Raw genomic sequence first — 17,420 nt, forward strand, 5'->3', positions numbered from 1 at the left:
AATTTGTGATTTTCTAGTGTCAAGAACAAGTGTTCATTTCAAAATCGTAAGGTGTCGTAATCATCTCTATCTTTTGATTTCGAAAAGAAGCTTGTTTGTGTTTGTCACTTGAAAGCAAATTCAGATTTGTACATCAACTTTCTTTTTAGCATCAATACTAAGAAAGTCGAAAACAAATACATGCATGTGCATTTGCATATAGACAGTCTGTTTGGCTTGATTTATGAAAGTGCATTTACAGTGTGCTCTTTGCTCTTTGTGAAAAGATTGTGTCTTTCTTTTCCTCTAGTAGCTAGGATTTTCATTGCACAAAAGAGATAAAAGTTTGTTTATCATCTTTAGATTGCATTTTAGGAATTACATCTACATCTCGTGGTGAACCCAAAAGGAAAACTTCATAAGCAAGATCAACTTAAAATAAATTCAATGAATCTAACAACGCTTTGGAACTTAACGCACAACATTTAGAGGTCTAGGCTAGAGACGTATTCCGGCGTCGTAAAGCCTGGTAACTATTGTTCTCATTGATGGTTGGGTGATTCCTCCACTTTGAGACGATAAGTGCCAGTACGGACTTGTGCTCCCACGTACCGTCGAGTATATTTTGGGAGACCCCTATAGGCTTAAATCCTTTATCCATAGGAAGCCGTGTCTACCGCCTTATCGAACGCAATGCACTGAACACAGCATTCGGGAAGATTGACTGCCGTACCGTAAAAAGTATTCTGCAGTTTTGCGATTGGTTTGGTACTCCCTCTACCTAGACCTCCAAAGTAGTCCCTTTCGTTCCTTTTCAGACTCCTTAATGGAAAAGGTCCATCTGAGCACTTGTCACTTCAGGCTCATTAAAAATCGAAGGAGACTAGAGTCATCTTTTGTTTTTTCTCGACTCTTAAAAACTGAAAAAACAAGTTGTGTCAAAGTGTATAAAAATTTATTTTAAACGGAATATTCATTACCCTTTCCTACATTGATCTTGGGTTGAGAAAATGGAGTCTACCAACCAAGGAATTCCCCTTGGAGGAAATCCTAGTCCCTTCTCCTCTTGGGGAGATGTTGGTACACCCCATATGGCCACATTGTCTCTTCCAGGGCTGACAATTGGTTTGCCTGTATGGCTCTTCTCAACCTCTGTCGTTCAGAACACCACTATTCCTGAACAATCGAATCAGAAATTAGACGAATCCAGAGTTACCCACCAACCTTCTACTTCCTCTAATTCTTCCTCTCCTCCTTCTTCTTCGCTTAATGGGGCTGGTAAAGCCAAAAATCAAGTTCCTAAGGAGAAGAAGGAAAAGAAGAAGAAAGAGAAGAAGAAGAAGGAGCCAAAGGCGAATGGGGGAAAACGAGTGTCGTCTAACGAAAATCCACACACTGCACCAACCAGGCCTAAATCGCCATGTGTCATTTGCAAGGGAGACCACTTTCATAGAGATTGTCCTTGCATCCCTCGGATATTAAGGGACTGGTCTCCTCGTTTGCACAACCCGGTGTCGTCAACCTCTGATAATCATGTTGAAAACACACCGTCGACTAGTGAAAGTGAAGCCCCAGGACAAAAAGGAAAATATAGATTTCCTTGTAAACTGTGTGAAGGCGATCATGCCGTCCACCATTGTCCCTTCTTAGACAAAGCTAAAAGAGTTTTGGATGATCGTCCGGTTTCACCGTTACGACTTCCTCCTGGATATAAAAAATTCTTGCCGAGTCCGTCACTAGTTGAAAATTTGGCTGGCCCGCTCAGGTGGTCGGCTGAAGCACCTACCATTGAAGATAAACCATCTGGATCCATACCAGACGAAAGTCAAAAGGTCGAGGTGGCAGTTGACCCGGTCTTGCCTTCAGAGGTTCCATCTTCAGATGATACAATCACTGAAGAAAACAAGGATGACACCGTCCAAATTCTTTTCATAAGCACAGACTCAAACGAACATGGGGGCAATTTACCCGTTCCTTTACCGTAGGAAGGAAGTTCGTTAGAGTCGTACCCGGCCGTCTATTCGGTCCCACCTCCAAGCAACCTAGTTGTCTCCTTCGACTGGAATCAACTAGGCAGACCCCGTTTACCAGCTAGTGTACCATTCCGAATTATTGTTCAAATATATAGAATGGTTATGGCTGGTACCATCGTAGATGAGGGTGCTTCTGTGAGTATCCTTTCCTCAACTGCTTGGAAAGCACTTGGTTCGCCATCGCTTTTGCTCGAGATGAGAAATTTGACAGGCTTTGATAAAGGAACCAGTTGACCGTTAGGGATCCTTCCCGATGTGCCCATAACATTAAGAGGGAAAACAGTTCGCATGAACGTAATGGTAGTTCAAGGACCCCTAGATTACAATCTACTCCTTGGACGAGACTATATTTATTGCATGGGAGCAATTGTCTCCTCACTCTTTAGAGTAATGTGTTTTCCGCACGAAGGAAGAATGGTCAAGCTCGTAGACCAGCTTTCATTTCCTGGATCACACATAGCAAATAGTCATATACCAACCCTGAATGGTCTTTTCACGCAAGAAATGTCTCAATCTCCAGTCCGTCCACCCGATGAGCGCGAGTGATTCGGGAGGACATGACTGAAACCCAGGGGGCATGCACCCTGGTCTGCTTCGGCAGGAAAACTCTGGGTATAGGGTAGGTTTCTGCGAGAGAATATGACTAGTCTGTACCCCCGTCCGTGATTGGAAGAGGGGGTTATTCTAGAACAAGATTCTCTTGTCAAAGTTATGTGGGTTGGCAAGCATCGCCACTCACCTTTGTCTATTTCGGTAGACATCGCCGAAGAAGTGTTTTGTTTACACTGTAGATAGAACAATCTTTGGTAACCTCTAAGAGGTAGGCCTCTCTCGGTAAGACAATTGTTTTGGCGGAAAGAAGTAGAGGTAACTTTGAAACTCTGTTTTATACCTGGGGGCATGCAAACCTTTTGGAGTGCAAGCGAAGAGCGACTATTTATTTTTTAAATTTGTAGGACCTCTAACCCTTAAACTCGTAGGATTGGTCGTCTCCTAACTTGCATAAAGAAAGGATGTAGGGCAAAACTCTAAAATTTTCCGTTTTATATGAGACTTTCTTATCATGTGGTTGGATTAATCGAGCAGTTTTAACGCAGACTTCATGCTCGTTAAAAAATAAACATAAGCAATGAGCACATGTTCCTCCAGAGTTTAAGCTCATTAAAAAATGAACCAATTTCCGGTAAATAACCATCGTGAATGTAATACTTCAGCCTTTAAAAGCCTTGGTCGTGTTTGCACCGTCACCTCCACTTTTGCATTGGCCGATCATTCACATCCATTTGATTGTTTACCAATTTTGAGGAACAGCTATGAAGAGTGATTTCACTAGCCATCCTTGTGACACTGCCATGATTGGAAAATTCGAAACCTTACCTGGAATCAGTAGCTACCTATCTTATCACTCGTTCCTCAAAAGACGAGTCGTCTTTAAGCTCTTTTCAAAATCGACTCGTAAAATATGAAAAGATTGCTGAGCCATTGGCCTCTCCAGCTCGTTAAAGGGATAGGAAGTGCTATCCCTCCTCTAGATTTTAATCTTTTTGGACCTGAGGGATTATTACACAAAAAGATCGAGCGTTTGTTTTGTTCGGCTCATTAAAAGTATCGAAAATTCATCCCTTCTGTATAGTTTTATACTTTTTCGGACTTAAGGGATTAGATGACGAAAAAGGAATTTTGGAGTTACCTTTATGTACCTTTTCAGACTCTCTAAAAATGAAAAGAACCGAGTTATCTTTGTCGTTAAACTCGTTAAAAAGATTAATAGCGACAAACTTGTCTTTAGACGAGAATGAGTTTCACTATCGCTAGGCTCGTTAAAACATAGCGATGGGTTTGCCCGAAGGGCAAACTATAGAACAAGCATATGTTATCCTCCCAAAGCTTGACAAAAATAAATAGGTACTGGTCAGCAATGACTGGGGAAAAATGGGAAGAAAACTCAAAGAAACTTTGTTGGTAGCAAGTCGCTCTTGAACATGACACTTCCGCTCCGTGTCCGAGTCGGGTTGGGTTGTTTCATTCACCGGTCACATCACCATGGTCACGCCATACCATCCACATTTGGGGTTAATGCTACCGATCCATCACATCAGTGTCACCGATATGTTCAAGAGAAGTCATCCAGTGAATTCACCTGTGTCTCACCCACTACCATACATTATACTCCATTCATTCATGATCGCCACCCTGAACCTTATATCGCCAGACCGTTTTCACCTCCATTAAAATCATTTGCTCTGTTCCATGTCATTGATGTGGGATTCATTAAGGCCCCCCTATGACAGATCACTTCTTGTCGACATCAGCTCATTATCCAAGAAGTTGATCTAGGAACACCCCATTCAGTACTTTGAAGCTTGCATGCCTCAATGGCAAGTTTCTCACTTCCGGCGATAGGTTTACATCAATGACCTTCGACCGAAAGATTTTACGTGGTGTTCGATGCCAAGTCCTTTATTCACACCATGTGAATTGTACTGCAGTACCTTGAGGATCATTATCATTATCGGTGATTCCTCTCGCGCTTGTTAACAGTTTACATTATTGACTGGTAATCAAGCGATGTATTTCCATGTTCGACTTCAGAACATTTCTCACATGGATCGACTTGTACTTCAAGTGAAGATCGGACGAGATTGAAGACCCCGGATCTAGTTTCATCCATCCGGGATGCGATATATATCCAAGGAAATAAAGACATTAAATGTACAACATTACAGCACAGATAATCATCCTACCAAAAGGATGATGGCTCTATCAGAATCATCAGTCTACAATTAGACGATTGTCTGTCCTATGTACATGAAAATGAATTTGTAAAGCTGAGCATGGGAATGCCTGCCTCAGCTAGATCATGAAAAACAGTATGAAGATAATGTATTGTATTGTATCTTATTACAGGTCTCCTCCCAGCATTGAAAGAACTTCGGATCCTCATAATAAAGCATTTCACCCAACACCAAAAGGTTAACGGCCTCATACTTTAGGGGGCAACTGTTATAGACATTTTTGTGCCTTACAACTCCAAGCATGAAATGTCCATAAACCAAGGGCTCCTAAGTCCCTAAAAGTGTTGTTCTAACCCCTAAAGGAACAAGGTCAACAAATTACAGCTTCTCCCAGAAGTTCTCCACCAGAAACTGCTCAGAATAAGTCAAAACAGGATCATTTCAGCTGCTCCACTGGTAGGTGCATTGCATTGCACCTAAATACATTGGCTAGGTGCATTGCAACGCACCTAAATGCACTATGAGGGTGCATTGGGCGAGAAATGACAAATGGCAGTGTCATTCCGCGAGGTGGAGAGACAATGGAAGCTTCCAGAATCTTCTCCTATGACACTTGCCTCACTGAATTCGACCAAGGATGAGTAAGAGGCCTTCAGTCTCCAAGTGGAAGCAAGAACTGACAGAGAGAAGACACTAATCAAATCACAAGCTGACTCATCCTCCTTACACATATCTATATATGGATCCCTCATCTCAGAGATCCAGAGAGGCTGGAATTTTGCATATTGTAAGGAATTTATGTTGGTTTATTGAGACAAACAATCAGAGTATTGGGTGATCTATGCTTTGTTGGAGGTGAAGAGGGGCTTCTTTGCTGGGAGGTTGATGCTGGGTCAGGAAGCATCGGTTGTAACTCCTACTAGATCTTCTTGTTTATCAATGAAAACTATTTGAGTTTTTCCTCCATGCTTTTGTATCATTGATGCTTGTTACATTTGTATGGTTAACATAAATCTGATCCTAAGTTGTTTATGAATATAGATCCATGTCTTTGTATAGTGTTCTTCTTGTGTGATCTTACAGGTACTTGGTGAAGCTAGGCAAGTAAGGGAGCAGGTAGCTGGAAGCTATCAAAGAAGAGAGGGATTGGATAAAAGGATTAGCGCAAGACACAGGTTGGTTCTTCCTATTCCTCTCTATCTATAGTTCATAAAGGAAATACAAAAGTAGTTTTTCTCTGTTTGTTTCTAAGGCAGCTGTCACACCTTAGTGGGATAGAGCAGTTCTAAATAGACACTTTTCCCGGTAACACATATGTTGTCAAAAAATTCGTCACAAAAGGGGCATATGAACTTTAGGACTGGGAGGGAGTCCCGCACGTTGAGCCCCAAAACGGGTTCTATCTGAAAAAGTATTATGCCTAGTACTGCACTAGCAATGTGCTTTGTAATTTTATGTATTTATAATTTTTGCTTCTATTTTTTGATGTGACTGGATTTTTTGGTATTTATTGAAGTATTTGTCTCATACATATTTCTCATAATGCAGATGCCTTCATTACCCTTAGCATACGTAGGATACGCGGATGGTGCCAATCGTCACACACGGCACATTGCATCAGCTGCTTGGGTCATTTACACACCTGAGTCAGAACTGTTTTGTTCTGGGGGAGTCTTTCTTGGTACTGCCACCAACAATATTGCTGAGTACATGTCCATAATTTCACTTCTCACTGAAGCATCATCAAGGGACATCTCCAATCTGGTGGTCAGGTTAGACTCTCAGCTTGTTGTTATGCAATTGACAAATCATTATCACGTTCGTAATCCAATCTTGTTACGTCATTATTTAAGGGTACGACTCTTGGAACGTCAATTTGAGGTTATCACATATGAACACATTCCTAGAGAATTTAATACAGTTGCTGATTCATTGGAAAACTATGTGTTAGATTGGCATCTGTCTCATTCACTATAGATACATGTATGAAAGTAAATATTTACACAGTTAAAAATTTACAAAAACACTTAAAAAAAAATTACATCATAAAATAAAAAGATATATATATATATATATATAGATATTGAATCCAGTTTTTTACATCAAAATATTCGAAAACTTGGGTGTTTTAAGTACAAAATGGCTACTAAGCCTAGCTATAAACACCCACTATCTATACCAAAGCGCTTGCTAACAGAGCCGACAGCTCATGAAATGATAACACTTCTCTAGCTATTCTCCAAAGAGGAACCAAAAATCGCTCAGGCACACCGACTGTGTACCGCTGCATATGAGCGGGGATCTCCCTCATAGGAGGGGGGGCACACCCATGCTCAAGCCCTCCAAGTTCCTCAAAACCTCGTGAAGACTGTCAACATCACCCCCCCATTAGGTAGTTGGCCTCCCCACCTCACTTGGCGAGGTTCGCCTATAAGTCATACTGGTGCCACATCTGTGTCAAGCAAAAAGCTTCATGTCAGTACTTGTTCACCCATAAAATCAACAAAAACATAACATAAATATTCAAAATCTTAAAAATACTTTAAGTACTCTCAAAATCATTCTTACCTTGAGGCCCCCAGTTTGTTCTAGGTGGTAGAATCAAGTCAGGGTCGTCGGTGAAGTCCATGCCCTCATAGGCATAGTCGTCAATCATCACAATCTAGCCACTAAGCCATTTGAAGAAATCTTCTTCAAAAAAATGTCAGATAGGTCCTCCTCCTGTGCGAGGATCAAGTGATGCCCATCGCCCTTGTCTAGGCTCCCTTGGATCAAGGGGACCTAAGCTCATCCGAGGGCGCATAACAACTACCCTATCAAGTGTGAATGAGACAATGAGAGTGCCATACCCAAAACTCTGTTGGGTTTGAGTATTGTATGTGTCAATTCTGCCTTCAACTGTCGAAGCATTGTCTCACACTAGTTGAATATCTGAGGTTGGACACAGTCATCTGCAAGCAACAGTTGGGCCTTTGTTGCAACGTGGGGACTCTTTGACCCTGCCAAACACACAATCAACCATAAAATGGCACTCATAGATCTGGACCTAATCCTCTCTATAGGGACTCTGTTGCTGACGAGTCCACTCTGAAGGATAAAATAAGCTTGAACCGATGGTAGGATGGATCGAGGGTTAGGGCTACCCCCGGTTAGGTTTTCCTGTGCTCTTCTACATGAAAAACCAGTCAAGAATTATATATCATCTCAGTCAATTGCCAACTCATGATCTCCAATCCTAAACACCTACTCATGTTCATCCCAGTACTGAATAATATAGCTCAAAAGGTCTTCCTGACCTTTCATCAAGTCCAACTTAGTATACTTCATCAACCCATAGTGGCGCAATGCAAGTATGCAAGAAGGATCATTTCACATCAGCAATTCTTGTCGGTCATGGGCCCATTCTCTCCATAGGCTAGTCATAATGGCTCAAAACCTACACAAATCAACCCAAAAATTAGTGCAAACGGGGCAAAAATGCTTATTAAATCAATGTGTGGTGTTTTGGGGTGTGCCTTCATGCACTAACGCCCCCCCTAGTGACATACAAGGAGGATTAACGCCATCCACCAGCTCGTAAAGGGCATTTAACACTCCCTACAGGTCTGGTAGAGGGCGTTATGTGCAATTAATGAGCTAGGGATCCCCAGTTCTCCAAAAAATCACCCCAAAAGCTAATAAAAAAGGTTAAATAATGCAATATTAAGGTTTTCTTATCTACCTGGGACTGACGGCATGTTGAATGGTCGACCCTATCTCCTGCAGTCGTCCATGGAAAATCTGCTCCTCTTTAGCTCCAAAACACTCTCACAGCTCTCAAATGATGCAAATGGTGAAAGTGGAGGCTCAAGAACTCCCTTATAGTCACTTTGGAGACATGAATTATCTTAATTGAATTCATTAAAGTATAATTCGTCCATTTCCAATGATAATAACCCTAGATTGGCAGAAATTTCTCATGTTTTGATGAAAGCATTTTCGGGATTGAACGACAGAAATGACCATGTGCGATTCTCTATGAGCGTTTTATTTTCTGGGATGTTTTCTTGCTCTAAAACTAAAAAATCCCAGAGTTTTTCATCGTCAGGCTCATTAAACACTGATGAAAACGGTCCGAGCAACTCTTTTTCCCTCTTTTTCTAGCTCACTAAACTGAAAAGGATCGATTGAGCATTCTTTTTTAGGAATTTTTGCTCGCTCATAAAATCAAAAAAACCCTGAGTTCCTTCTTCAAGATCGTTAAAAAACTTATGAAGAAGCTTCGAGCATTCTTTTTAGGAACTTTTCTTGCTCGTTAAATCGAAAAAACCTCCAGTTTTCGTCATTGGGCTTGTTAAACACTTACAACGATGATATGAGCTCTTTCTTTTTTGGGACTATTTCTTGCTCTTAAATCACAAAATCCTCGACCTTTTCCCTTCTTCAGGATTGTTAAATCTATGAATAAGGAATAAGCAATCATCTTACCTCTTTTTCTCGCTTACGAAACTAAAAAATATACTTTGAGTTTTCTTCATTTGACTCGTTAAAATTCGATGAAGGTATTGAGTTTGTCATCGCGTGACTCATTAAAATTTCATGACGAATAATGAGTTTACTCCATCTCCTCATACTCGTAACAAAATGAGGCAAACATCTATTGAGCATAGGTTTCTCTTTATCCGGACTCAGTATATTAACTCACGGAAAAGGAACCATTCTGGGTATAGTATTAAACTTTTGGCAGACCCAGTTAAAAACTATGACAAAGGGACCACCCTGGAGTCTTTCTTTATGATCTTTTCAGACTCTCTAAATATGAAAATACCACTGAGTTATCTCATCTGGACTCATTAAATTACACAGATGAGGTATAGAGTCTGTAATAGATCTGACCCACAAATATATAATAAAGAAAATATACCCAGAAATAACAAGATTGAAATAGATAAACTTCAGATAAACTTCTCTTTATTGATCAAAACCCTTAAGGTTGGGTAACACCATAAAATCACTCCTTAAGGTAGGAGAACACTCCACAATTCATATGCTTGACAATACAATAATCCTTAACATCTCTTAATGGGGAGTCTTGCTATAGGAAAAATGCACGGTGTATGGAGAATGGAGATACCCTCAAGGGTCTTCCTGGGACCCTTGGTAGACTGTAAGATTATCTACAGCTATCACAAAGTTACATGCATGTTCATAAACAATAACTAACTATCAAAGCAAGATATATTCATTACCTCAAGCCTTCGTGTAGATTTGCTAGAGAGCACAATGCAACTAGGTGGAAGTCCCCTGAGCCGACTCTAGATCAAATCTTGCACATAGAAGAGACAAGAATAATCACAGCATACAACCTTGATAATTAATACATGAATATATAAAAGACATCTAGTTACACATAACTAAGTTACTCATACTAAAAGGTATTGGACAAACAGATAAATGAATGATAGTACCAGCACCACGGAGTAGATAGTACAACTAAAGTTCTATATTAATGTCAAAAGAGTGATTACAACCATTTGTTGCATCAGCCTTCCCTTAGCCCTCCAGCTCCTCTCTCTCTCCCTTCTTACCAACTTCTTATGCTTAGATTTGAGACTATGCTGGAAAATCAAGTAAGCAATCCTTTCGAATGATTTTCCCTTTTTCACCATAGCCCTAGCTTTGCTTATCTAGCAATTGAGTTAGGGTTGCCAAGTTACTCCATGAGTGTCTTAAGGTAAAAGCAATGATGTTTCCATGCTTTTGAGCTCTTTCCCATTTGCCTCCTTCATTAGGATTAGAAATCCCACAAATAGGTCAAACTTTAGATGTTTCCTTGGTTTTCTGAGTAGATTTAGGAGGGAATATAGAGATATTTATGAGTCAATTCGCTCCTTTGACCTCTAGATTCTCATTGGGATCCACTAATGCTATCCCCGAACCAACAAGTAGAGTTAGTAGGGTACGCTCCCTTAGGCTTACAAAGAAGCTTTATAAAGCATGTTGTTAGTGTTTGGCCAACGTTAGTGTGGAAACAAGGCTTGTGATCTTGGTCTTTTCTTCAGCTATCATGTCTTTCGACTCTCAGCCAATGAGGGGGTCATTTTGTTGTATAACAGATTCCCCCTAAAGTGTGAGCTCAAAGGCTATGATGATGGGTGAAATACTTTACTTAACAGTAATTTTCCTTCTTTGACAAAAAGAGAGAGAGTATCGGAGCTTTAGGCGGTACGAGAAACTTGATACAACACATATATATAAAACAACTAAAATCATGTCCTGAGTCGGGCATTCCCACGCTCAGTAGCTATGTTAGAGTGATTTTCTCATAAAAGAGATATGACGATGTTGGCCGTTGATAAGCAAAATGCGAATCCGGTGTCATAATAGGATCATTTTGATGAGTTGTTTCCAAAAAACAATATATGCAACTTGGGAGAGGAAACAAGACTGAGTGATGCAAGCCTCTACCCAAGGTCTTGATTTCCGCTTCACCGAACAACATATATCGATACATGTGAATATATGCGTTGATGTCAAACATGCATGAAATCTTCTGATTACCAGTTAATAATGGAGACCGTTAACAAATGCGAGGAATGCCACCAATAATGGTGATGGTCTCCAAGATGCATAGTACAATCTAGCGAGTATGAAAATTTTTTTTGTCGTCAAACACTTGTAGAATCATTTAATCAGGAGCCAATAATGAGAACTCCTGATCAAACACAAGGTGACTTGCCACTAATGTCTCCAAGTACCAAAGCACTGAAGTTGTTTCTGGGTTGTCTTCCTAGATAGAGTGTTGAAGTCGATAGGAAGATACCTATCGAAAGGTAGGCAATAATGTGTCCTACATCAATCGACACGAAATGGGACAAGAATGATTTGTTTTTTGAAGAATATTTGAGCATTGGGTCTAAACGACAGAGGGCATTATGAAAGGATATTCTTGATGGGTTTATGGAGGAAACAGAAGGTTAACCCTTGAACAATAGAAGGCATGACAACAGTTTTAACCATGCAGCACTAGACTCATGAACACAAAGAGTGTTAGGATATAGAAATGCAAGAACATTGGGGTATTTAGGCTAAACTCATAGGATGGTAGGATTAATATTGAGAGGCCTTCACAAGGAAGGTTTATCTGAGGGAGTACCATGTTCAAGGGAACGACTGCTACCAAACCATGCTTTCTAATACTGAATGCAGTTGTATTGTCTACTTTCCCCATCTGATTAGTTTAGTGAGTCCAGATGGGTAAACTCACCCACCTTTTCATATTTTAAGAGTCTAAAAAGGACCGCGAAAAGAGTGACTCTATGACCAATATGATTAGTTTAATGAGTCCAGACAGGAAAACTCGTCGATATTTTCATGTTTTGAGAGTCTGAAAAGGATCGTAAAAAGACTGACTGATCCAGGTGGATGTTGGTGGCCACCCACCTATCCCATTTGGACCCCCACAACTGTCTCTTTCAGTTTTTCAGTTTCCTTAATTATAGCACAGTTTACTATTTTTAGCAGTTTTTCGGGTCCTAAACTTCCGAAGCCGTTTTGAGGCCCTAAACGACGTTTTTTGGGAAATCCACCACCCACGATTTTTCTAATAAAAATCGTCTTTTCCGTCGTAGTCCTCGGAAAGATCTTTCCAACGGGCTATCATGCGCGTCAAACGGAGATAATACGACCAATTCGCGACCCTGGGAAGTTGGCTGTCCAACTCACCCCAAAACGGCGCCCACAATTTGGCGTTTCATATTCTAGGGTTAGGTTTTGGAATGTGAAGGGTTTTCCATTGTTTCTCAATAATAAATAGGCCTTCGAGCCTCATTGTAAAGACAGTTCGGAACAGTTCAGAGGCATGTAGCCGACACATCTCTTCTCGGAGATAAGCTACCATCGCCCTAGCTGGGTTATTTATATTTGTAAGCATATTTCAGTATTCTCCATTAATGAAATGAAGTATTATTTCCGCTGCACCTCTGTTTTTATGGTTATCGCATCTTTATATTTATGGTTATGTCTGTAATCTATTGCGTTCCTGCTTAAATCCGGATCACTGACTCTATACCTCGTCTATTTAATTTAATGAGTCCAGATGAGACAACTTGGTGGTCTTTTCATATTTAAAGAGTCTAAAAAGATTGTAAAGAATGACTCCAAGGTGGTCCCTTTGTCATAGTTGTTAATTGGGTGCTACAAAAGGTTAATAATATACCCAGATCAGTTACTTTTCCTTGAGTTAATATATTGAATCCAGATAAAGAGAAACCTATGTTCAATAGATGTTGACCTCATTTTGTTACGAGTACGAGGAGATAGACTAAACTCATTTTTCATCATGAATTTTTAACTAGTCATGCGATGAAAAACTCAATACCTTCATCAAATTTTAACGAGTGAAATGAAGAAAAATCAAGGTATCTTTTTCAGTTTATTGAGCAAGGAAAAAGAGGTAAAAGAATTGCTCATTCCTTCTTCGTAGATTTAAGGAGCCCGAAGAAAGCGAAAAACTCGGGGATTTTTTCGATTTAAGAGTGAGAAATGGTCCTAAGAAAGCAAGTGCTCTGGTTGCTGCCGTAGATTTTAAACAAGCCTGATGACAAAAACTTGGGATTTTTTCAGTTTTATGAGCGATTTTAAAGCACCTAAAAACAATGCTCTAATGATCTTTTTCAGTTTAATGAGCAAGAAAAAGAGCGAAAAATAGTTGCTCAAACCATCATTGTATGTGTTTAACGAGTCCAACGATGACAAACTCAGGGATTCTTCAATTCAAGAGAAAGAAAATGTCCCAAAAAAGAACATGCTCATATCTTCTTTGTAGTAGTTTAACGAGCCAAAAGAAGGAGACTCGAGGTTTTTCGAATTAATGAGCAAGAAAAATACCATAAAAAGAACGCTCGACCTTCTTTTTTGTAGTTTAACGAGCCCGAAGAAGGAGACTCGAGGATTTTTCAGATTAACGAGCAAGAAAAATACCATAAAAATAATGATCTATCTTCTTCATGGTAATTTAACGAGCCCGAAGAAGGAGACTCGAGGATTTTTCGAATTAACGAGCAAGAAAAATACCATAAAAAGAATGCTCGACACTTCTTGATCTCATGCTTGACAATAGAAGGGTCTATTCCATGCATTTCCTCATAAGACCAAGGGAAAAGATTGCGGAAACCCTTAAAAGGGTAGGTGAATCTCATAATTTCCTCAAGATTGCGATTAGCTCCACTCTGTATGTTTTCCATGATGCCTGTCGTGACAGAAATATCGATGAGAAATGTCTTTGAAATATTTCCCATGTTTCCTTCCAAGTCCAAAGTTTGGATAGTCGTATATGGTGAGGAAACGATTTCAGGTGCGTCAGGTGACATGATTTGAAGAGGAATCATGTCTGAATCAGATATTGAAACACGATGGTGCAAGTCCTCCCAAGGTTTCTCTTCTAAAATCATGATTTCTCTAATAGCTTCATCCGTAGGTAGGAATTTATTGAGTGGATCGAAAGGAGCAGTTATGGAAGGGGCAGTGGTACTATTAGTCGTAACCAAAGTGACCAGAGATTCAGATGCAGATTGAATGGCTTGGTAGGCCAATTCAGCTGGTGATAGTGACATTTTTTCTCAGTAAGTGTCAATGTCTGAAGGGGCCTTGAGGATCCAAGGATTGGTCGCTTTGTGAGGAATGGATGAAACCATAGAAACCATCTGTTGAACCGCTGGTGGTAGAAGAGGGAAACAACCCATCAATGAAGAGCCCTTCAATAGAACAGTACCGATACTGATGTAAGAGTCAGGTACACCACCCATTAAGGGTGCAAAGCTGTTAGGTAACGGGGAGTAATCTGGGGTGCAAAAGGATAGCTGGTCCACTGTGACTATCTTTCCATCTAAGGGAATTAAGATGATATGGAAGACCAAAGACACAATGGAATTCATGGCGTAAGTCCAAGTGTGGCCCAAAAGTAGATTACAGTCGAGTTTATGATCCATGACTTCGATATCCACCATTACCATTTTCCCACTCAGAGCGATGGGGTAGTCAGCAAGGTAACCTTTTGGGATGAAAGTGTGGCGATCGAAAGATTTAAGGGAGTTCAACAACGGGGATAGGGTTGGAGAACCCAAAGCGAGCCAACATGAAGCCAACATGACGTAGGTAGAAGCACCTTCGTTGATGGCAGTTCTATGTATACCTCTACCTTTCGAAAATATTTGCACCTAAAATGCAAGCTGGTGAGAAAGGGGAGGTTTACACTTTTCCATGTCGAAAATTGCAAGCATGGAATCCTGTGGGTCGATACCACCAATGGCCAAAAGCAAAGCTTTCCTTTGTGTTGGACATGTTTGTAACACTTCGAGTGCTGACATAGCCGACAGTGCTTGCTCCAAGTCTTTTACAATGTTATAATTTTGGGTGTCATGTGCAAATGTATTGTGCATTGTGCGTCGAAGTGCCCCTTTACAGGGGTGAATCACAAGGTCAGCAACCAGCCTTTCGATATGAAGATTGTTAGGTAGCGGTGGGTTTTGACTTGAGGAGGGTTCCTTTGCATGAGCGACAGGAGCTCCATAAGATTTGGCTCTGGTTTGTAGATCTACCATTTCAAAGGTGTAAACGATAGAGGGTCCTTCACTAGCTGAAGGATGTTGTGAACCACCATTTCCCCCTTGCGGGGGTTGGGGTTGGTTTGCAATAAGGTGTTACTGCTGCTGAGCAGGGAAAGGATTATTTAGGATAGCAAGGGGCCTTCCAGTGTCCTCTTTAGCAATGAAATCTATGCATTCCTGAAAACGTGGACATAGATATGTCATGTGGTCTTGCTCACAGATTTTGCAAGGGAATTAGGCGGGTTTATCCTTTCCATCATCAGGAGGCACAAAAGTCTTCTGCTTTGGGTTTTGCTACTTTGTTGACTGCTCCTCAGAAAGAGTGGTCTTTTTCTTATTCTTCTTGTTCTTACCACTGGGTTTTTGCATAGACTGCACAGAGTTTATCGCGGTGGTAGGAAGAGCAGTTGATTTGGTAGAGGGGTCCACTGACATCTGGGCAATGTGACTGCTGAGTTGTTTTACAGCAGCTCGTAGGTTGTGCTGATAATCCCATCAGCGTGCACTCTGGGGTGCTGAGTAGCAGAAGCATTGGAGTTGCAAGGGGCATTGGGGATTATGTCATAAAGAGTGCCAGACTATGAATATATCAGATCTAAGTGCTGGGCACGATGTATGGATTGGTGTTCTGTGACCACACCACCTAAGACGACATCCTTAGCAATTTTGGGGAGTAGGGACTTGCAGAACCAGTTCGCTAAGAGATAGTCTGGGAGGAGAGCTTTGACTAACCTCCACCTACGTCTCCATTCATGTATATGATCAGAGATGTGGGTGGCGGTATCCTGACATAATGAAGTGAGGAGTTCTGTCCCAGTTTCATAGCGGATGGGTAGCTGGAAGTTCTTTAAGAATTCCATCACTAGAGCGTCAAAGGTATTTACTGACATGTGCGGTAACTCGATGTACCACTTGGCTACGTTGCCAGTAAGTGTGTGGGGAAAAAGACATAACCAGATACTATCATCCACCATGGAGTTAGAAACACCAAAGATGATAGGTGGTGATATGGGTACCCGGATCCTCCCCTTGTTTCCCTTCGAACTTGGGGATGTTTGTCATTATTTTATGTGGTATTGGTGGCCAGAGTAAGTTATGATAGATGGGGTCATTTGTAAGTTTTTACAAGTCGGGGATATCCAACGTTGCCAAGAAAGGTAGAGTGTGTGATGCCCCCAACTCGGACCAAGGCAATGACATATGACTTGAGGATCCTTGCAGTCCTCCCATCGTTTGAGTCCCAATATTATACATAGGTTGCGTGGTATAGTAGTTGCCTTGGGGTATGACATTGTAATGTGGATTTCCATGGGGATTGTGATGCTGGGGATAGCATTGCCCCCAAGATAAGCAGTGCCCCCTTGACTAATTTGAGGTTGTGAGTAGGGTGCCCCCATGGATTGACTCGGACCTCCTTGAGGATTCCCGCCCACCATAGAACTAACCATATGTCCTTGACTGACATAAGGAGTGCGCATGTCAATCAGTGATTGACCATGCATGCTTGGAAAATGGAGGGGGAACTATTACGTTCCCGGCCGGTATATGCATATTGGGAGTGCCCCTATATACTTGAATCTGGGGGTTAGAACTATACAATGGATTCCAACCATATTGCTGGTCGAAGGGACCCACGCTAACTGTGCTATTTTGAGTGTTATAAGGAGCGCTATATGTAGCACTTGTCAAAGGTATAGAGTTTGAAACTAAGGGGGTGGAACCCGACATAGGTTGGGTTCCACTCGTGGAGGGTGTCATGTGAGGGTTTGTACTTGGGACAAATAGGATAGCAGGGTTCGCCATCAACGATGTGGTAGTGACTTTCGACTGGGTAAGTGGTGGGGGACCAAAAGTGTCCAAAAAGTTCCACGACCCATTAGTCATCGACGAGATGGATGGAAATGTTCTAACTGAAGACAGAGGGGGTACAGGTGCCACATGAACCAAGAATGGGTCCAACAGATTTGTGATCGGGGGGTTATAGGGAGGAGAAATCCTGTAGTAAAGAAATCCTTCGGTAAGCTTGAATTGTTAGTTGTCCAAACAAATTCTGTGTGAGATCTTGGAGACTGATTTCCCAAAGATGG

The sequence above is a fragment of the Pinus tabuliformis genome, chromosome 1_2 (genome assembly GCF_031772625.1).
Source record: "Pinus tabuliformis cultivar Carrire ecotype Pingquan chromosome 1_2, CPIR1, whole genome shotgun sequence".
NCBI lineage: Eukaryota > Viridiplantae > Streptophyta > Pinopsida > Pinales > Pinaceae > Pinus > Pinus tabuliformis.